The 22,644-nt window shown below is 35.4% G+C and overlaps 1 protein-coding gene across 6 annotated transcripts in view; it reads right to left on the bottom strand.

Moving 5' to 3' along the window:
* Lrrc4c (leucine rich repeat containing 4C) overlaps positions 1-22,644 on the bottom strand; it is a 1,249,590-nt gene that overhangs the window by 493,151 nt on the left and 733,795 nt on the right. For 5 of the 6 annotated variants that reach the window (XM_021154562.2, XM_029473971.1, XM_029473969.1 and 2 more), the window contains one exon: positions 12,195-12,332. The gene's annotated coding sequence lies outside the window, so the exon portion shown is untranslated. Of the gene's footprint in view, positions 1-7,802; positions 7,863-11,282; positions 11,336-12,194; positions 12,333-22,644 lie in introns of those variants that run through there. The other variant, XR_003835947.1, reaches the window with a different exon arrangement.

Here is a 22,644-nt window from a genome sequence, read left to right as displayed (position 1 = left end):
GGTTAAGTTGATTTGCTCTAACCAATAATACTTTTGAAACTGAAAAAAAATATATGCATTTTGATAAATCTGACCCATATTAACAGTGAAATTTTTATGTGTTCTTTAGGACTGTACTAAGTGTTGAATAAAAAAATAACATTTAAAAATTACATATATAGGCCTGGTAATGCATGTGAATTGTAGAGCATTTCTGTAGCATATGTTGCATCATAGCCTGAGTTATTTCCACTTTAAGAATAAAAAAGAAAAATATATGTGCATGTAGAATTCTTTAGAAGACAGTATATGATTTGGGATCATCAATGACAACCATTGATTCACTTCTGAAGTCAAGAATGAAGTGCATTTATTCAGCTATTCTCTGATACATTTCCCTTTTAAAATTATTTTTACATTTAATCTATTAATTTGTTAGTGTGTGCATTTGTGTGTGTGTGTGTGTGTATGTGTGTGTGTGAGAGAGAGAGAGAGAGAGAGAGAGAGAGAGATTGTATGTGTGAAGATCTAAGAACATCTTTTGAGAGTTGGATATTTCATTCAATCTTGTGAGTAACTGAAACTAAACTGTGCTTGGCAACAAGCACCTTTCCTGTTGTCTAAGGTTTTCATGAAGGGATAGTTCTACTATCCCTTCTACTATAGTTCTTTGTATTAGCACTTGGGGAATACTATAGTACTTCCTTATCCTTGTGGGTTACAGTGTAAAAAAATCCAGTCATTGTGTGAAAACATAGATGATAAAAATTGCTGCATACACAATAGTGTTCCTATGTGTAAATTCAGATAAATGTGAACATATAAATTAAGTATAGTAAGAGATCAATAAGTTAGAATAGTAAAGGCGGGCCAGGTGGTGGTGGCCCACGCCTTTAATCCCAGCACTTGGGAGGCAGAGGCAGGTGGATTTCTGAGTTCAAGGCCAGCCTGGTCTACAAAGTGAGTTCCAGGATAGTCAGGGCTATACAGAAAAACCCTGTCTCAAAAAAACAAAACAAAACAAAAACAAAAACAAAAAAAAAGAAAAAGAAAAAAAAAGAATAGTAAAGGTGATATAGCATTATAAAAGTTATGTGAAAACTGTTTGCTGTTTATTGTTTTCTGTTTTATCTTTCCGATTACATTTTTTTTTTTTCCGAGATAGGGTTTCTCTGTGTAGCCCTGGCTGTCCTGGAACTCACTCTGTATACCAGGCTGGCCTCGAACTCAGAAATCTGCCTGCCTCTGCCTCCCAAGTGCTGGGATTAAAGGCAGCTGCCACCACTGCCCAGCCCGATTACATTTTTAACCTCATTTTCTACCTGTCTAAGTTGTAAACACTATTGTTGGGATTTACATAGTTGCTAAATAAAATAAGTTTTACTTGGCCTCAAGTAATCAATATTTTAACAGTTGATCTGATTGCTACAAAAGGGTTATTATGTATAGAGGGTGGATACACAGGCTGAAGAGATCACATTCTGGGAGCAAAATTAGGTAGGGCACCACTAAATTTAACCATGCTCATTAGAATGGTATGCAATGTAAAGTGTATTAATTGTCCAATTCTAATTTATCATTTATATTTGAAGCATTGTTTACACATTAATAAAAGTTAGTGTCAGATGAGATTTATCTCAAACTATATACAATAAAGATTAAAGAAATATAGTAATAGGGGAAAAGGTGAGCATATATATAACATGGGTTATTTATGTGTGTACTTGTGTATATGCGTGTGTATATATATATGTATATATACATTTTAAATTTAGGTTTAAATATTATAGAGACCAAATATAAGTGAAGATGATATAAAAATTTAACAGAAAATAATGGGAGGGGAGACTTCTAAGACTTCGACACCTCTCATGAAACTGTCATGTTTAGTTTTACAGAGTTATAAAACTAAGCCATGCAGACCACTATGTGGCACTTAGTAAATGCTTCTCCCCTGATTCAGTGTGCTATAGCATGGAAGTTTCTGAGCAGTTTCTAAAGGTTTCTAAAAACCTTTAGAAAAATATATATATGCATTGTGTGTATCTATAAATATATAGATACACTCATGTATATATTTATAAATATAAATATATTGACATAAAGTATTTGTATATTTTACATATAATACAAGTATAAAAATAAATATAAATATATAAAATTTTGAATTCTGGTATGTATTAAAGTTATTTACCAATTTATTGATCCCACTAAACATAGTGTTTTCTCAAATTGTTCATGAAACATCATCTGACTCATTTATTGATTTTAGACCTTGTGTCTTCAAGTAATAGTTAAAATGTCTTTGATTCATAAGGGCTAAAATGTTTGCAGCAGCCATCTCTTCACAGATTTTCTTAGAAATAAAGGTTGTTTTTTGGACATTGCTAGCCCCAACCTGGATTGTTACTTCATATTCAATTTAATTTATTTTTAAATTCATGTAACCCCAGTCTATCTAAATTAGAAAAAAGATCTAGGAATAAAGTTTTGGGTTAATTGTATGATATGGTCTCACTGTGCTGATAAGTGTTTAAAGACTTTCTTTTTTTTCTCACAGATATTACATAACTTACTCTTGTAAAAATATTTCTAATATCCCTGACTCAAAAAGATAATAAGAACAATAATAATAATGATAATAATAATAATTAACCAAGCTTCATTTGCTTTAATGACCAATTTTATCTCTTACTCTAGTCTTGTTATCTATGATATAATTTAGAAACTGGATCACCAACATCTTAAATGGATATATATCGCTGATATGAATTTAAATCTCAGTTATGATTAAAGCTTGTCACCTACAAAGAGATTTTTCTTAAGCCTTTCCTAATATACCCCTTCTCATACTAGACAGTCCTCATTAAATTCTTCAGCTACAGTAGGGATTCTTAGGCTTTGGAGAGCTGAGTGATGTTTGCCATTAAAGCCTCCTGGTAGGAGTTCTGCTTCAGGTAGGGGAGGAAGTACATAATCAGGGGCACACATAATGCCTGTTGGAGAATTGACAACACAGTGATACATCAAAGGCTCTTATTCTGAAAGGCAAGGTCAAGAGAAGCTATGTGAATATCTGCTTACCCAGTGTCTCAGGAGGAGGAGGCTGTATCCTATAAGCAGACATGAGGAAAGGTAATTGAGAAGGAATAATATAAGTAAAGTGTAGGTATAACATGTGATATAAGTTTTCTCTTTACTGGTCTGTTTCTTGGGGTAAAACACAGGGGATAATTTCTGACTCCTTTTGGGGCCAGGCTTGAGTCAGCACTTCCCCAGTAGATATCTGTTTCAGTTGACAGCTGCTAGCCAAGTTCCCTTCCCTGGGAAAAAGGGTACCTGAAACAGAAGGATTTGACAGTGCTGGAAGGAGCAGAGTACTCAGCTCAGGGTATATGGTGTATTAGTGAGGGAGATACAAATGAGAGAATTATTTATTTATTTTTCTTGAAGAGAGCATAAAAAGTAAACAAGCCATAACATGCATCACTTAGTACAAATACATTAGTAATAGAATCTCAGAAAAAAAATTAAAACAGAAAACCAGCTAAACTTCTGGAGCATGAGAGGCACAAAGTGGTACATGAGGAGCACATTGAAGATAGAAAGGAAGTTGATATTTAGTTTACACTCTATCCATAAAATCCTGAGGGGCTGCAAACAGGCAGGTACATACAGTGCCAATCATAGAGTACAAATAAAGATCATTATAGAGAAAGTAGAAAAGTTATTAACTCAGCCAGAACTTGGGAGTCACAATCTTTTATTTACTTCTATTAGCAGATAATAGTTATATATTTTTGACAATGCAGTATAATATCTTGCTATATTTATACATAGTAGGAAGGGCGATTAAGTTGCTCATCATCTCAAATACTTGTATTTAGTTTTAATACTTTTTATGACATTGCCATGATTATTTCTTGGAATCTTGGTCATGTGTCACATATATGCTCATTGTTTTCCTATTACTGTGACATGACAGACTTCCTCCAAATGCATAGCCATCTTCACTTAACAAAAGTCTGTAATATGAGCAACATTGACTGTAACAGTGGACCCAATTTTAGAATTTCAATGCCCAGAGCAACACTTGATTCATATTTAGACTTAGTATATTTAAGGCTCTGACATTCTGTAATTTGTACTCTATTCAACGCTATAGATATTTAACAATGGTCTCTTCTCTAGGACCATTAGCATTGTACTGTCTTTCTTTATATTTGTTCATCCACAGAACTCAGTTTCCATAATTATGTATCTGCCCCTTCTGGTTCATTAAAAGAATCTTTAAAAATTACCTTTCTTCTGTGTATAAATAAATTTATCATAGCACCAAATACAACATTTTTAACTGGGTAGGGACATTTGTGTTCCCCAGCACATAAAGAAGCACAAAAGCACCATACTGTGTGCAGGTCCTTGTCTGACAAATTCTCTGAGTCAGGCTCTCCTTTGCTATTAACCACTGCATATATCAAGTTAGCCCTTGAAAGAAATATGTGTCTGCCTCACATATCACCCTATAAATAAATGCAGATTGTGATGTGTACACCTGGCTTTTGGTGGTTTCTTGGATGAAAAATTCATATCCTCAACTTATGTCCCAAGTGTTTTATCCATAGATACATCTGTATAGATGCAAGTACAAGAAAGTGTGGATAACAGATCCTATGTGTCAATATTAGCACGTTAGATTCCTCTCCTAAAAACCAGAATGATGGAATGTTGATAGGCTCATTCAAACTTTAACTAATACATAGAATTAGCCAAGAAAATTTGCTCACATCTTTTCTGTTTTAAATTACATATATTTACTATTTACAAGTCCCCGGCCAATGTTCTTCTTTCCTTAATGTTCCTTATCTCATTAAATTCAATATTTGTATAGAATCAGAACTATTACTATTCTCTCTCTCTTCTCTCTCTCTCTCTCTCTCTCTCTCTCTCTCTCTCTCTCTCTCTCTCTCTCTCTCTCTCTCTCTCTCTTTCTGCCATATCCTACCTATAATCATCCCACAAATTATATGTACTTGAAACTTTATAAAAATCTAACCAGTTGCACGTCCCCACTGTGATCCAAGAGATCACCTTCTTTCACCTGGATTGCTGTGATAGCTGCTAATCACCTGCCCCATTACATCTCCTAACTCTCAATCTGTACTGGATAAAGAACACATAGGGTCAAGACATTGTCTCTCAGACGCTCTACTTATTGACCCTGTTCCTAATGGTATAGGTCACAATATCACCTTGAGGTTCTGTGCTATGAATGAAGAAGAAGATCTGCAATATATTTGCATACGTTAGCTTTTTACTATCACCTGGCTTTCTTAATTGTACCCCTGTAGAGATGCTTAGGCACTCCTGGTCCTTCCTCGGCTGGGCTGATATTCTCCTATACTATGTACGACAGTGTCTCATAATATACTCATGTATTATTTTGTTTGTTTTTCTTATTGTCTTTACCTACTACAACAAAGGGCTAAGGGTTGGTGTTTGTTTTGGTCCCTATGAATCCTTCCAAAATGAAAAGCAACTGATTATAGTGAATGCACAGTAAACATTTGTGAAACAATGGGCTTAATCAAGAATTGTTAAGTAATAAACCTGGAAAAAATTGTAACAAGTGATCTATTCCATGTACCTAATTTATAAAACAGAAATAATTATAGTACTAATTAATTAAATATCAAGTTTGGAATAGCTAGGGAATATCGAAGAGAAGAAAAATTCTGTTTGGAATTCTTATCAGAATGTTTTAAATATTTTTAAACAATTATTAAATGAAGACATTTTTACTAGCATTACAAGGAATGAAGGCATATGAATAAATGCAATGCAATAAAATAATAGTATCAAATACTTTATCTTGAAGTCTAAGCTACAGATTATATAATAAAGACTTTTTCAACTGTAGTTAAACTACACTCAATATTATGTTTGACTACTCTATGCATTACAATTTGTAATTTCAAAACAATTCAGCATCACGTGGGAATGGGAGGATTTGAGAAATTCTAAGATTTAATATACCATGTTGCAAAGAAAAAGTTCTTTGCCTACTGTCTACCTATTCAATTTTTGAGCTTGCAATGGCTAAGAAAAAGATGCCTCAAAGTATCCTCAACAGTTCCCAATCTTGGAAATAGGATAGCACTTGGTTTTTTACATTAATTTTTTACTAGATGTTTTCTTCATTTACATTTCAAATGCTATCCCCTTTCCAATTTTCCTCTCTGAAAGTCCCCTATACCCTCCCCTTGCCCTGCTCCCCAACCCACCCACTCCTGCTTCCTGGCCCTGGCATTCCCCTGTACTGGGGCATATAATCTTCAAAAGACCAAGGGTTTCTCCTCCCATAGTTGCTACATATGCAACTAGAGACACAAGCTCTGTGGGGTAGTTAGTTTGTATTGTTGTTCCTCCTATAGGGTTGCAGATCCCTTTAGCTCCTTGGGTACTTTCTCTAGCCCAATGAAGGAGGTAGAGGATAGCACTTGTTAAAGTGATTTTTTTTTTTTAAAGAAAACCCTCCAGGCCCTTTCTCCTGTTTTATTTCCTTCCAAAAGCAGTCCAAGTCTTGGGGTAATAGCTTTACAACTTTGTTACCTGAAAAAGTAACATATTTTATTAATACTGTGGGGGCATCTCATCCTCATCTGTAGTTTCCACCTAAATAAATTCAGCTAATCAGCCAATAGGAAAATATATGGCATGGTTTCTTTGGCAGTGTCTTAGGAAAGTAGCAGCAGAGTTTTTACCAGCAGAGGAGTAGAGGCAATTTGCAGGAGCCAGCGAGAGAATATGCCACCTATTGTTTGCCAATTCTGTATTCAATGATATCATGTTGATGGTTGAAATGGTGAATGTATTTATATTACACAATGGGGCAAACACTGCAAATTAGAGATCTATTTATTTACCCATACATTTGTTTTTCTAAGGACACCATCTTGCTCTATCTTGCCATTTCCAACTGTGATATGAACATCCATTAACCCCATAATTTATGATTACTGTATCTCCTCTGTTCGCAGCACTCACTTTGCAAGTTGCTCTCCATAATAGATGCACACCATTTTCTCAAATAGAATGATTGCCTCAAATAGTTTTGCTGCCTTGAAAGTTGTGCTTTGTGGTTTCATTTCTTGAACAGTAAATGTGTGCTGTGAAACGTTTTGCATTAGTGCAGATATATTTCACTGTGCTTGCAGCATGAGTATGAAGTGTTTATATAATGTAAACTCTAAGAAATCAAGCTTTAGGAATTTCCATGCTATTCAGTAACTTTATGTCTAAAAGAAATACTTGATGGGAGGAGGTGTGGGACATGGAGAAGTAGGAGTGTGTGCGCGCACGCGCGCGCGTGTGTGTGTGTGTGTAATATCGAGTGTAAAAACTGAATTAAACATAAAATAAAATAAAATAAATAGTTGGGAAGAGAAAATGATGTACTGTCGATGGATTGTTTCAGCTAGTAGGAATATACAAGATGGGAACCTCCACTATACACACTTATTTTTATTTAAAAAGTGATTTGTATATATGTAGAAACTTCTGAAATTAGGTTGCATAAACTAAAGTGTGGCAAGGAGACACATGTTTGTCTGATGTGTCTCAGAGCCATCAATCTCTCACTTCTCAGACTTCAGCTAAACACTGTGAGTGTGGGCTAGTCATGAACAACATCACTGCAAAACTCCCATACAAATCAAAATGATGGTGGAACAAGATTCTGTTCTTTTATTTTTTGATTCATTTAAATTTTTATATATTCTATGTTTACCTTTGCAAATCAACAAAGTACTTTGTGAAAGATTCTCTGTATCCCAATGAATTCGTTTAAAGTCTTCACTGCCGTTCTGGCCTGTTCTGCTGTACTGTGAGAAATATATTTCAGTGTTATTACTCAAAGAGAAAGAGCTATAAAATAAATAGAGAAATAAAGATAAAACATAACCTCTTTATGTGACTTTCTTAAAAATAATATTCAAATAGCCTTTTATACATAGCAATTTTTGTTCCTAATAAAATGCTTTCTCTGTTATTATTTTAGACAATGAATGCTATTTTATTTTACAGTAATACTATAATGTGTCTTATAAAGATCCTTTGGTTTTTAATAGATGATATTTTAAAGTTATTATAAATATATATAACATGCATTTTAATCTGATACTTCACAGAGCCTTAAATTTTACTTATAAAATGAGTTTGTTTTCTGTTCATATGCATTATTTTATATCTCAACTAGTATTTGCCCTGCGATCATGAAAATTGTTGGCAACTACAGTTTCAATAACATACAGGATATTTTCACTAGACCTCCAAAATCTGGAATGTTTTAAGCTTGGTGTTTTCCTTCTAATTGTTTTATGCAGAAAGACATGTTAAAATCTATTTTCATAAGACAAAGCATGTCATGTATAAATACTCCTTGGTTATTAGCAGTAGAATATCCTCATAATTTTTGTTTTACTAAAATATTGTTGGTAAATGTAAAGTTGCTATAAACATAAAGTATTCATAACCTGTCTTAAAACCATATTCTTTTTGTTTATTTTGCAGCCCGGGGTTAACCCTGGGAAGCTTTTCTTTCAAAGAGTAAGTCTTTTATTATGAAACCAAAGAGAAACGAGAAATCTTTATCCTTGTATAATCCTAAGAACATTTCTTATTTTGAAAATTCGCTAAGTGTATCCTGATTTATGAATTGTACGGAGGATTCCCACAGGGGTCCTAACACAGGTCAGAAAGGATCCCAAGCACAATGTTCCTACTGCCTCTGCTGCTGGCAAGTTTTCCTGGTGATTGACAGAGGCTTGCCTTCTGTTTCACCAGAATTCCAAACAACTACATTCATGTTGCTTTCCATCAGGGCTCTTGCTGGTTTGTTCAAGCCAGATGCATCTCTGGCTCAGGAATGAAGTACTGGAAAACACTGGCTCTGATTCTTTGTGTCATAAGCTTTTTCTATTCCTAGATAAAGCCCTTGCTTTAAGTAAATCTGTAGCCATTATTTATATGATTCCCCAACCTAATAGGCTTTATAAGTTAATAAAATTTTGAATTCCTCTTTGAACTTTGTTTAGTTGTAGAATTAATTGCTGCCTTAAGGAGTAATCATCCTACATAATCTTTTCAACACAATGTTCTTTAAAATTTTTTCATTGTACCTATTTCATTTAGGATTGTATGAGATGGATATCTGACATTAATATGTGACCTACAGACAGGCTACAATCCAAATGGGAAACAAGAGACTATGGTAGTACTCTCTTTGATGATAGTTGAGAACAAGATGGGAGCATTTGACAATAAAAGCTATATGTGCATTTTAAGTATGATGATATATCTGTAATTCTAGAAATTCTTGTAAGCACAAGGATCATGAGTTATGGCCTGTGTCTGCTCTGTAAAGTCTGAGATTTGTAGCTTTGGCTAAAAGGCATCCTACACACACACACACACACACACACACACACACATACACACATACAAACGTGCGCGTGCACCCATGCACACACGCATGCTTGCACAGTGAGACCAATCAAAGACTTTCTTAGAGGCCCTGATAAAAGGACAAATGGAATGTGTGCTCTGTGTCTTAGCAATATCTATCTAAATATGGGGAGTAATAATGTTTGCGGCTTCTCAAGATTTATCTTTTTCCTTCGAAAACTCTGTCTGAGGTATCCCATATTCTCTTTTCCTACACTGGCAGTCCCCCTTTCACTCACTCCCATGCAAATAGTATATAAAATGCTGTACTTCTTAATAAACTTTTTGGCATAAGTCACCAGTTTGTGCAAGACTTTCTGACCCCAGTATTGCTTTTGTCTTCTTTATTTCTCATCCCTAGTCCACACACAGACACACACAGACACACAGACACACACACACACAAACACACTGCTACACATGCACACATACTCACATACATAGGTTAGAAAGATAGAACAACAGAGAGACAGAAGCAGAGACAGAGACACAGGCAGAGACAGAGACAAATAAAGAGCCAGACAAAAAGAGAGGACAAGGTATTTGATTTTACTAAACAAGGAAACGGAAGGTTATTAAGAAGAGCACATCCAAGCTGTCATGATGGCTCAATAGGGACATCTTTCCCACTAAAGCTTGAGAAGTTAAATCCCTGTTATCTACAAAATAGAAGTAAAGATCCAACTCCCATAAATTGTTATCTAGATCACCCCCTATCATACCATACCCCCTATCACCCCCTATCATATCATAGGATACATATATACACACAGAAATTAAAAAAATAAGCAACCAAATAAATAAATGCTAAATATATTTAAAAATACAGACAGAAAACTTTCACATAATTTATTCCAATTATTCATAAGAAACAAAAAAATGTGACCATAACTCAACTCTTATAAAGACAGAAGACCCTTAATAGGAAATTAAGATTCTAATCTTCAGCAGGCTAAATATAGCAAGGTCCTTCAAACTCCACACAAGAGTAACATCAGAGAAGACCACATAGAGAAAAGGCTTTCTTTTTTTTATTATTAGATATTTTCTTTATTTACATTTCAAATGTTAACCATTTCCTGGCTTTCTTCTTTTCTAAGCAGATGAAAGAAAAACATGAGCCACCCTGATACCATTGCTTAAGATGACACATCTTCACAATATAACAACCCAAATAAACAGAAGTTAATTTTAAAAACTGATGAAAACAATGAAAAGAAATCAGAAAGAAAAGAAATATCATGCTATTATTTGATTTGTTCTATTTTAGATTTTTTTATTGTTGTTTTGTTTTTTCTTGTTTGTTTTCTAACAAGGAAAGAAAGCATGTAGTTGAGTGGGTGTGGAACCAAGAAGATTCTAGAAGGAACTGAGGAAAGAGAAACACTGATGAGAATATATTGTACGAAAGAAATCTAGTTTACAATGTAAATGAATAAAGGTACACATATCCCTAAGATTCAGCATGACCTAGCAATAAAGACCCTTATGGCTCCTTCCTCACTGAGTCAGTAGTGGCTAAGTAGGTAACAAAAAACACTGTTGTTATAGTAACATTCAGGGAGATTCAAATATAACATAATGCAGAAAGACAATAGATGTCTATTCCAAATCAGCAAATGATATTACAGGTCATAAAATGAATAAGTTTGATATCAAAATTATCTCAAGAGAACACATTCATTTTCTTTTATCAACTATAGAATATTTGAAAAGGTCATAGAAACATTTTCTTTGACATTATAATACAACTTAGTGAAAGATAAATACTGACAGAAGACTTCCTGAGCAAAACCTACTTGGTTTCAGGTTTCCAAATAACATCTCTTCCCATCCTTTGAAAGCACTGTCACTGTCAGGAATTCAAGTAAGTACTTGTTAGTTAAAATGGCAACTACTAACTTCTCCCTTATCATGAATGGTGCTGAATGTCTAAGCCATATGAGATTTTTGTTTTGTTCCATCACAGTGAAAACTGCAGCCGGGCAAGCAAGACTACTTGCATTTCCCACAGCTGGGTGGCTGGCTTGCTTTGACTCTAAATAGTACAAGATTTAACAAGAATGGAGGCTGTAACCATGCTCTCAGCCCACACAGAGGCGTCTGTGTTGGGACACTAGCAGCTTCATTCTTCCTTATAGATTCATTCAAACAATAACAGCTTTCCCAATAATCCAATAGAAAATACATTCATACTTTCAATGCATCAAGTTTTCCAATCAGCAAGCCTCCAAAGGGAGAATAAAGACAGTTACCTTTCCCAAATGCTTTGTTCCATATTAATGATTCAAATGCTGCCCCATTTTCAAAACAACAGAAAGGTGGCACATCACCATTTGTCCCTCTTTTCATTCGGAATTCTGGCAGGCCTGTTTACCACCCTTTAAACTCCCAGAACAGCAGGTGGAAACATCTGTTTGACTAACAGTTTGACTCCCCATCATTCTGCATAAATCTCCAGTAGTAAAAGTTTTATGAGGTGGGTACTTTTCTGTTTCATCCTTTTGTAGCTGACTAAAGGCCCAAGTAAACAAGATGAAATGGCCAGACTTCTCGCCATATGCTGACATCCACATGTGTACATATGGGAGGGAAAAGAAGCTGTCAGATGTACCAAAGAAACATTATAATTATCTGAAAAGTAATTAACAACCCCACTGTCACTAGATCTTTGAAGGATTTTAGCAGTGTAAATTATAGCTCTCACATACCTGTAGCAAGTTGTCTTTGTACCAGTTTTCCTGTTTGCCAAGCTTGAATCCAGTTAATTTACTGAGATTCTGAAGAGGTGTCAGGATGTCTCCATTGTGTCAAAATACATGCATTATTCTTCATTCCTTCGGTAATTCCTATATCAAGTAAAATTAAAGTGCATAATTAGACCTACAGCTTAGTCAAGGCTACATTTTTATTACCTGTGACTTCACTAGAAGTAATTTGATTGCTGCTATTTTCACTAAGAGTAATCATACAGAAAGGTTTCAAAATAATTGTAGTACATGCCATCATGATTTTGCATCTGTACTGATAATACATTCAAAAATCTGTTTAGATCAATGAAAGATAAGATGTCCATAAAAGTTATTGATCAATGTATCAAATTTCATTTAAATGTGCTTTGAAATTGAAATACAATTATATTCTGAAGAACATTTGACACTGAGGTGTTACCATACCTGATTCTATAACAGTTATTTCTCTAAGTATTGTGTTATTGAGTACCCTTTTCCAAGAATGTGTTCTCCCTGCTTTCCAAAGATGGGATCTCTATTAGTTTCATCATTCAAATAAGGAAAAAAGAAATAAAGTTTAATTTCAGTTATCAAACTCTATGGCTCTCTTTCTTTACTCAAGTAAGGGATAGAAGCATAGATTATTACTTTTCTTAAATAATAAAAATAGTTTGTACACAAAATACGATCTAAGATAAACAAAGCACTTTTGCATTAGAACTTTAGTAAATATTAAGTAAAAAAACTATGAAATTTATATCATAATTAATTATGTATCTTTTATTAATAGATATTTATATTACTGTTAAATAAAAATAATGGGAGATCATAGATTTCAGTTGAGTATAGACCTTAGAAGGTGAAACCAAGATGAGGTCACTCAGGTTAAGCATCACACAATCATATTAAAATTTAATAAAACAGAAAAAATCTAAAAGAGACTAGTTTTTAACAAATGTAAAGAGGATATACGATCTAATCTAAAAAGGTCTTGACACTTGAGGTATGGTAATGAATGTCCCTTCTCTTTCAGTTTAATGCAGGGAACTGACAAAATGCTACACAGATAACCAGCCAGCTTAAATTTACCTTGTGCTATTCTCTTCTTCTTGCCCAAGGTATGTCACTGAAACCAGCTATTTTTCCAAGCTCAAAGAAGAACTTTCTATTTTAATGGAATGCTATCCAATTCTTAAACATATTTGGAAACCAAAACAAAGCACATTTCATCTGAACTGAATGCATTAAAATTTTCATCTTCAACAGTATTGTGGTTACTTTTCTGTTGTGGTGATAAATCACTGAAAAGAAGTGACTTAGGGTATCTTTCATCTAGTTCCTAACTTTATCTGTCAATTCCAGGGATGGAACTCAAGACAGAAATGTACAAATAGGAATTTTGTAAGATATTATTGATAGATTACTCAATGACTTGCTCTCACAGGCTCATTCATAGACATTTTTTATACTGTCTGGTACCAACTGACTAGTGATGGTAACACCTCAACGTAGACTGGACCTTCCTAAATAATCAAGTTGGTTGTACATAGATATGCTCATATGTCAGTCAAACCAGTTGGACAACTAGGCAATTCTTCAGTCAAAATAATTTACTCTCAGATGACTTTAGGCTGTCTCAAATTCACAATCAATGCTAACTTGGATAGATACCATATCATTTTCAGGTTGTGTATTACTCTGTTTCAACCATAAAAATTTTCTGCAAACATTTTGGATTTACAGGACTTATCTAGTAAACTCAATAAAAAAATTACACTCACTTAAATCAGTGGTTCTCAAACTTCCTAATGCTACAACCATTTAATAAAGTTACTCATGTTGTGGTAGTTCCACAACCATAAAATTAATTGGTTGCTACTGTTGTGAATCATAATATAAACATCTGTGTTTTTCAATGGTCTTGGCAACTCCTGTGAAAGGATTAATCAATCCTCAAAGGATTCGCTACCCACAGGTTGAAAACTGCTGACTAAAATAATTGTATTTTTAAATTTTAATGTTCTTGTATTAACTGTTTTATTAGATGCTGTCAACCATTGTAGTGTTCCTTTCTTCACTTCTAAAGATCATTATAGCAGAATAATTAAAACACTTCTGTCTTTTCTTGTTTAAGAAATAGCTAACCAGAGGCTGGAGAGGTAATTCAGTCATTTAGAGGACTGCTTGGATGTCCTGGTTACAGAAGATGGCTAGTTCAGGCCTCATGTCCTCCTTTTACTGGGGGGCCTTTGCTAGCATTTCTGGGAAACTTCTTCATTTTAGACACTATGCTAGACCTAGGGCTGAATGATAGATACAGGAACTTTCTAAATCCAAGGTCAAGAGGACTAGATTAAATCTTCCCTGTAAGTCATGTGTAAAAGTCTTCCACAGATATCCTGGGCTTTAAAATAAATCTCGATTTTCTAAAAATCATTTCCTACATGAAGTCCTGAATTCAAATATATTTAAACCATACTACACTTTCCTATAAGAAATCACTCTTCAATCTCCTACTAAGTAAATCTAGAAACCAAAACCAAATAGATCTGTATAAGCAGAGATACAAGTCTGCTATCTTTTAATCCTAAAAGTCACCTTGTGAAGTAGGTATTCTTCCATATTTTTAGATAAGAAAAATGAGCCTTAAAGAAAGTAACGTTTAGAAAAAAAGACATGTCACTTTATGATAGAAGGAGATCATATGTCTCATAGCACAGTATCTGAATTTACAGATGGCAACAGAGCTCAGCAAGACACAGTGGTTCTCGAAATTCCGCTTCTGACTTTGTTTCCTTTATTTAATTGGGACCAGTAACAAAGGAGAATAAACCACACTTGTGTTGTCTGTCAGTATCATTGAGAAAGCAGAGAGTATAAAGTTGCAGAGAGCCGCCCATACGTTCTCTCTGTAGCCTTATTTCCCTAAATAGTTTTATACAATCTTCTAGTCTGATGATTTATGTGTGACTACATTTTTTCTTCTACTTCAATATTATCTGTGTTAAATATTCTCATATTCAAGCAATGACATGCAGATATTTAAATATTTTAAAAAGAATGTGACTATCATGATTCAGAGTGAAAGAAAATATATGAAGTGGACATGAGTGTGAAGTAGAGAATCTGAGAAGAGTGAGAAAGAATGTGTGGGAACATGATCAAGACACATTGGATTCATATATGAAATATACAGTTAAAGAAAGGACTGAAGGAGTTGAAGGGGTTGGTACAATGACAACCAACCAGACACCCCAGGGGTCCCAGGAACTAAAACACCAACCAAAGAGTACACATGGAGGAAGCTATGGCTCCAGCCACATATGTAGCAGAGGATGTCCTTGTTGGGCATCAATGGAGAGGCCCTTGTCCCATGAAGGCTTGATGCCCCAGTGAAGGGGGATATAAGTGCATGGGGGCAGGGAGACAGGGGTTGGTTGGTGGGTGAATAAGGTCATAGAATAAGGGGGATGGGGAATGGGATAGGGATTTCTTGGGAAGAGGAAGGGATAACATTTGAAATGTAAATAAAGAAAACAAACCATATGAAACTCAAGAAGAACAAAGACCAAGGTGTGGATACTTTGGTCTTTTGGAATGGAGAACAAAATACTCATGGAAGGAGTTACAGAGACAATGTGTGGAGCAGATACTTAAGGAAATACTATTCAGAGACTGCCCCACCTGGGGAACCATTCCACTTACAGTACCAAACCCAGACATTATTGTGGATGCCAACAAGTGCTTGCTGACAGGATCCTGATATGGCTGTCTCCTGAGAGGCTCTACTAGTGCCTGACAAATACAGAGGTGGATGCTCTCAGCCAACCATGGACTAAGCACAGGGTCCCCAGTGGAGGAGCTAGAGAAAGGGCCTAAGGAGCTGAAGAGAAGTTTGCAGCCCCATAGGAGAAACAACATTATGAACTAGCCAGTACCCCAGAGCTCCCAGGGACTAAATCGCCAACCAAAGAGTACACATGGAAGAACCCATGACTCCAGCTGCATATGTAGCAGAGGATGATCTTTTCGGTCATCAATGGGAGGAGAGGCCCTTGGTCCTGTGAAGGCTCTAAGCCCTGTTGCTGGGGAATGCACCAGGGCCAGGAAGCAGGAGTGGGTCCCTTGGTGAGCAGTGGGAGGGGAAGGGGAAAGGGGTTTTTCCAAAGGGAAACCAGGAGAGGAGATAACATTTGAAACGTAAATAAAGGAAACATCTAATAGAAAAAAAAAAGAAAATATCCAATAAAAAGATATCAAAAAATTCTATATTAAAATTTTATGGCTAGATTGAAATTATCCCAAGCTGAAACAATGTTTTCTACTATCCATCTCAAAAAATTAGAAGGACAGTTTTAACTGATTAATAGGAATTTGGAACACACAGCATATATCATTACATACATGGATTCTATAGTAGACCCATACAGAAATCAAAAGAACAGAGTTCCTATGATTGAAAGGAAATAGTAGGAGAGACTTTGGAGATGAAAGGCTTGAGAATCAATCACATTGTCATATGATTATTGCATAAAATTTGTGTCCTCTACAGATAAAAATATACTGGATACCTTTGCACTTTGTTCAGAAGTTCCCCTGCCTGTGTGTCTCATAGGAGTAGGATTTTATTCCTTCTCTTGAGGTATGCCTGACACTTAGGCAGGGCTCGCATTCTGGAAGAGTAAGCTACCTGTCCTTGGGCTAGTCTTCTAGTACAGAAATAGTATGGTCAGCTTAAGCAGAAGTACAAACCTTAAAATTAAAAGATATAGTATATTTTCCTTTCCATTTGTGTCTACTACAATCTTTTCCTCATCTTTTTATCTCTATATTTGTCCCTCATTCTTCTTCACTTTCCTGACTTTTTGCTTCTTTTTGTGTGGAAACATTTCTATGAGGAAACTCTGGTTATGGGGTAGAATGTTGAGTTTTTAGCTTACATCATCTTGCAATAAGCAGGGCAGAGAAGCCATTCATTACTAGTGTTCCTCAAAGGGTAAGACTGATTCTTTCATAGAAGGAACAGTTTTCAAAAGTTATCATAACACAGTAATCTCTCGAAGAACTATTTTTGTCCTCTCAACCATGCAGTACAGGCCTCTCACATTAGGCTCCTTTCGTTTCAAACCCTCAGGTCCTCAAGAGACTTTCCCCATAGGAAATTTATAGCCTTCTGTTCCTTTCAAAGACATGTAAATTCTAAAGGAACTGTGCACTGTGTAAACCTATGCTAATTTCAGTCATTATGCAGATGGCCAAGAATATTTTAGGTTTTTACCTAAAAGTCTTTAGTTTTCTCCTGAGTCAAAGGTATTTGGATGAGCTATTTGTTGATCTCTTTGTTAGAATAGAGTCCATATATCACAAAAGTCCAAATGTGTCAAGCTTCTCCCAGAAAATGGAATGCCCCGCAGAGCCTGGTGATGGAGCACTGTTGAATTGTAGTTTGTGTCTGAATATGAATGACAGAGGAACATTCTAAAGAAACTTAACTTTCTAATTAATCATAATCTGACACCTTTGTGCATTTTAAATATTCCTCTATTTGTTTTCATTGTATATACTCAATTGTAGTATGCCTTTGTTTCCAAAACAAGTATATAAACATATTTTTCATAATGTACGATGTAATCCTCAACACAATTCAAAAGGAGTCTACCTTGAATAAATTACAGGAACAAACTAATGTGTTTTTTATTATGCATAATATGAACAAGACATTACGGCTTCTATCTTGTTTCACAAATATTAAAACCTAGACATTGTATCAGTCTTCATGTTCTTTTCTATTGCATCACAGGCCTAGTGCTTTATTAGGTGTGTGTGGTGGTGTGTGTGTGTGTAATGTGCCTAGGATCTGGGATGTGGGGAAGCTGTAGGTTGTCTATGGGAGTGACTCTAGCTGAGACTCCTAGCAATGAGGAAATGGATCCTGAAGTGGCCATCTCCTGTATCCAGGCAAATCTCCCAGTGGAGGACAGAAACACACCTATCAAATTTTTGAAATAAAATGTGTCTGCCTACAAGATATAAAGGTACAAAGGTGGAGCAGAGGCAGAGGCAGAGGCAATAGCAACGGCCAACCATCACTGTCCTAAATTGAGACACATCCCATGGACAAGAACCAATTCCTGACACTATTAATGGTACTCTGTTATGCTTGCAGACATGAGCCTATCCTCATGGTCCTCTGAGAGGCAGAGACCCACAGCCAAAAGTTTAGATGGAGCTCATGAGTCTAATGGAAGTCTTGGGGAATGGTTGACGGACCTTAAGAGGACAGGGATGAGAATTCCATCAGGATTACCAACAAACTCAACTTGGGTGCTCTCAGAGACTGAACCATCAATGAAAGAGTGAGCCTAAGCTGGATCTAGGACAAGCCCCATCATATCTAGCAGAAGTGCAGCCTTCATGTGGGTACCACAACAACTAGAGCCAGGGCTGTCCCTAACACCTGCTTATGGGTCCAGTTCTGCTGACTGGGCTGCCTTGTGTGGCCTCAGTGGAAGAGGATGCTCCTAGTCCTATGGTGACTTAATGAGTCAGGGTTTAATGACACAGGGGGTAGAGTCTCCCCCTGCCCCACTCAGAGGAGAAGGTCAAGTAGATAATGGGGGAAAGATCTGTGTGAGGGTGGACTGGGGTTGGAGGAGCTGACATTGGGATGGAAAGCGAATAAATAAAAGAAACAGTGACTGATTTTACAACTATTCCTTGTGTAAATATTTCTGTGAATAAAAGCATATTGTGTAGAACAAGATGCTTGCAAGAGATTACTGTTTCCTCAAGAGAAATGAAAAGACTTCTATTTAGCAGTTTGACCAATTTTATCTGGTTAAATCAAAGAACTGGAACAAAGCTTATTCAGGACTGAAGTCAACTTTTTCAAACATATGTACCATGTGGTGAGTTTGTCAAATGCATACAATCATAGACATGACCCAAGAATCAATACTTTATTTTGAAAAGTATCAAATAAAAGAAAGCATCTTGTAGTATAAACTATGTCATAACAGATACTAACTTTTCATTGTAGGCGTTCTGCCAACAATAGAAAAGACATAATTGTTGTTCCAGAGTAGACAGACTTTATCAGAATCTTCATAACATTCTTCACTGAGGACTTCTATCTAGCCTACTCTATGAGTTCAAAGATCTTCATTATGAATTTTATCCTAGTGCTTGTGAGCACTGATTCAAAACTGTAACACTTCTCATCTCCTTCCTATAAAAGGTATGTGTGTCTTAGGGTTACAATCTAAGGGAAGGATCAAGTCTATCCCCAGGTAGATATTTTGCCCCACATTACTGCTGACCCTTGTTCTCTCTTTTTAACTCACATATATATGAGTTTCATGCATGTTTATATCATATAAACACATATCGAGACATGTGCTATCAATTCACTTTCCTGTTCATTCATTAGGTTTATTATATCCTAGCAAAGAAACATTTGAAATACAAAATCATTTGATGTCCATCTACTTTATTCTCTGTAATAAATATAAATTTATGTTGAGATCATATATCTCTATTTAGAGAAGCAATTCCTCCTGACTCTGAGGGTCCAGGGTACAGTGGCACTCACACAAGACCCAACTCCCACTATCAATAAGTACTAGAATCCCTAGTATGTTTTGTCTTGTCCCTTTTCAATCTGATAGTTGCCTTATGCCCACTTACTATTATTATTTTCATAAATCTATATCTTTACCACATGGATTTGGATACATAATTTATAATATAGGTCATTGCAGAGATATTAATGGTGAAGATAAGATGTCTGGAAATTATATCTCAACAAACAATAAATATAATAGAGAATAATGAGACCCAAGTCACTAACCAGTAGGAGTCTGGAATATATCATCTTCTAATATTGTTTTACTGGCCATAAGTGAATAAAGGGATTTTTTTATTACATCTGCGTTATAAGCATTCCCATCTCAATAGGACTTTTGACATAAGCATACAATCAAGAACAGAATTATCATATTTATAATGACAGTATTCTATCTGGCAGTATCATTCTGAAGTATAATAAACATTTGTAACTTGTATAACTCAATAAAAAATGTGCTAGTGTATTGATTTCAAAATAGGAACTGATGCCACTCTATGCCGTGCTTCCATTTCATCCACATCTTAATTCATAATATTTTGAGAAAACAAAAACATCAAGTTTAAATATAGTTATGTTATTAGTGGCAGGAATTCAAGGTTTATTTTCTTAGAAAAATACCAATAAGCATACAAACTATGCCACATGTGAGCTTTAGGCTTCTTGTTCAACATGAAGATCTTATGATATTACACTATACTCAGTTCTGTTACAACTATGTTTCCAGGACCACCTTTCTCACCTTGAGTAAGGAGTCTCAAACATTAATTAATACATTTTATAGAAAGATAATAAGTTATTTAGCTAAAATCTAAGTTATTAATATTAAATAAATGCCTAATGAGAAACAGAGAATTATATCTGACAAGCCATGGTGATCAGCTGATGCTACTGTAACTTTTTATTTAACAATAAATATTTTCAATGTCACTAAGTAAGAAATTGTAAACTGTCTGGAATCAGGCAATTGAATGAACAATCCTCTGAGATTACTTATGAACCTTTCTGTGTCCACCTTGCTGTTTTCTTGAAATACAAAGCCCTAAATCCAAATCCCCAGCAATAAGAAGAATCTTTATAGCAATAAGAAAGAAAACCATATTTTAGATACTTCCACTTAAACATCATCAAATCAAGGAATGATTTTTAAAAAACCAACATTTTCTAGGTGAGTCCACAGATTACCAGTCTATGTGTTGCACATACTTGCCCTTAACTTTGTAAGATGCTTTGCAAATGTAAGTATTCATGTAAAGTTTTAAGTAGCTCAAAAACAATCAACCAATATGAAGAGAGGGAAAACAATAATACTTTGTTCTTTAAACAGCAAGAACAAAGATGAAAATTTTTACCATAAGGAAGTGACTAATGTTAGAGATAAATGCATTTAATCTTGTCTAACCATTGCTTATATACTATAGAGATGTATTAATCACTGTTTGATATCCAGTGAATGTGTACAGGGCTTATGTTTTGTGTATTAGTTAAAAAATTAAAAACTAGGCACTCAGGAATATTTTGTAAGTACAAATAATATAGTGAAATATATATTCAAGAAATATATGAAGAATGGTGATATTTCTTTTATTGTTTTTCCATTTATTCTTGGGGGCAGTTGAACTCGGTATTTCCCCCCCAAAAATAAACTACAGGCAATTGATGGTTGCTGAGAGATAGAGAATTATTTTTTTCTGCTGGGATGGGCTTGCCTATAAGTTACCTGATTCTAAGAGGTCAGCCTAAAGTCATGTATACAACACTAACTGATCTCTCAAGTGTGTAGATTTTTACTATATAAAACATACTACAGCATTATATATAAATGTGTATTTAATTATAGCTCTGACATTCATCATTAAAGAATAAAGAATCATGTATTTGATAAGTAAGACAGACACAGGAGGGGTAGGGAAGGGGAGAAAGAAGGTATAATTACAGTATCCACTTAAGGAATTCTCAAAAAATTAAATTGTAGGAACCAAGTCTTTAATCCAAAAAGCACCAACAACTTAAATCTTGATATATTTTATAGTGACTGGACTAGAAATAGGAGTCATAGACAAAGATACACTTGTCACTCCTGCCTGCTAGATGCCTAATTCCACCTCGGAGACTTCTGAAATCCCAAAGGTATGGCTGCAACCTAGGCTGGTCACAAGCCCTTTTACCATGATCTCTATATAAATTTATACTTAGGATAGCTAAATTTGAAATAAAGCAATCACAAGGGTAAGGGAAGGAGGGACCTGGGGAGGGAAAATGGACAGGGGTTAAGAAGAAAATCAGATCTGTTTTGGGGTGAGGGGAAAAGGATTGAAGCACTGAGGACCAGCAGAAAGAATGGAAATAGGCAACCTTGGGAGGTACTAGGTTGGGGGGACCCTCCAGAATGAATCAGAGACCTGGGAGGTGAGAGATTCTCAGTACTCAAAGGGAGGGACCTGACAATAGGAAGAGGGAACTTATAGAGCCCACCTCCAACAGAAAGACAGGGAGTCAAGTGAGGGAGGGGGTTGCAATCCTACAGTCACTACTCTGATTCATAATTGTTTCTGTCTGAAAGAATTACAGGGATGGAAATGAAGAGAAATCTAAGGAAAAGAAGGTCTAGAGGCAGGCCCAAAGTAGAATCCAGCTAAAGGGGAGATCCCAAGGCCTGACACTGAGGCTATGGAGTGCTCACAAAAATGGACCTATCATGACTGTCCTCCAAAAGACCCAATAAGTAGCTAAAAGAGTCAGATGCAGATATTTGCACCCAACCAATAGATAGAAGCTGCTGACCCTTGTGGTTGAATTAGGAAA

This window comes from Mus caroli, chromosome 2 (genome assembly GCF_900094665.2).
Source record: "Mus caroli chromosome 2, CAROLI_EIJ_v1.1, whole genome shotgun sequence".
Lineage (NCBI taxonomy): Eukaryota > Metazoa > Chordata > Mammalia > Rodentia > Muridae > Mus > Mus caroli.
The sequence above is the reverse complement of the archived record's forward strand: the minus strand, read 5'-3'. Positions and strand labels throughout refer to the sequence as shown.